Raw genomic sequence first — 1,114 nt, forward strand, 5'->3', positions numbered from 1 at the left:
CATGGTAGTGAATTTATTGCAGAAATGTAGAAGAAATGAATGCTTAGCTTTTGCATTTTGAAATAGATTTTTGAAGTTCAAGACAAGGTGATAATATTAAGGAATTTTGAACTACAAGAGCTGGGTTTTTGTATTTTTCAGAAGCAATAAAAGTTCAAAGCATAAAGTTCATGCCAAAAAATCTTATATTTTTTTCAATTTTTTTCTTTAAATATGGAATGCTTCACGAATTTGTGTGTCACCTTGCACAGGGGTCATGCTAATCTCCGTATTGTTCCAGTTTTAGTACGCGTGCTACTGAAGCAAGCACTCATTTTTCTCAGTCTTGACAAATAGCCTTCAAGTTAGGCTTAGGGAGAAAATAGAAAAAAAAAGTACATCAGAGTGAATCCTGGGTGTGAGTTTCTAAGATATGAGTGGGTCATGCCATATTCTCTCTATGGTTAGTTCCAAGTGGAGGTATATGATAGAACTTTTTTTTTTTTTAAAGATTTTATTTATTTATTTGAGAGAGAGAGAATGAGAGACAGAGAGCACGAGAGGGAAGAAGGTCAGAGGGAAAAGCAGACTCCCCGCTGAGCAGGGAGCCCAACGCGGGACTCGATCCTGGGACTCCAGGATCATGACCTGAGCCAAAGTCAGTCGCTTAACCAACTGAGCCACCCAGGTGCCCATGATAGAACTTCTTATACCTTCCATTTAAGTTTGTCATTCGGAGGGAAGAAGGACGTATGCTTGCTTCTAAGGTGGAACCCAAGGAAGCCGACAAAAACTGAGACTGTCCTTATAGTACTACATCAGCCTAGTGTAGTAACAGCAGAGTAGAAATGGTGGTGGGATGTGAGTAGGCAGATCACACTTGAGATAGCTCTAAAAGACATTTTCCTAGGGCCCAAATGGTTCAGGGAAAATAGATATCTCATGGCCCCAAGAGTGGAAAAGAAGTAGATTAAAGAAGGATAGCAGATCAGAAAAATGCTTCTCTGTATGGAGAGGGAAACACAGACTGTGGAATAAAAACTATGACCAATGGGATCATGGACCTTAGTGGATGCCAGCATGGGAGGATGAGAAGCTAGGGACTCGGGAGGGTGAAAGTGTTAGCAGGTGACCC

General features: G+C 40.8%; 1 non-coding gene across 1 annotated transcript; it reads right to left on the minus strand.

Moving 5' to 3' along the window:
* Positions 1–207: 207 nt before the first annotated feature.
* On the minus strand, positions 208–310 carry LOC113917395. Its single transcript, XR_003518221.1, has one exon. It is a non-coding gene; the product is annotated as a U6 spliceosomal RNA (small nuclear RNA).
* Positions 311–1,114: the final 804 nt, after the last annotated feature.

Source organism: Zalophus californianus, chromosome 4, assembly GCF_009762305.2.
Source record: "Zalophus californianus isolate mZalCal1 chromosome 4, mZalCal1.pri.v2, whole genome shotgun sequence".
NCBI lineage: Eukaryota > Metazoa > Chordata > Mammalia > Carnivora > Otariidae > Zalophus > Zalophus californianus.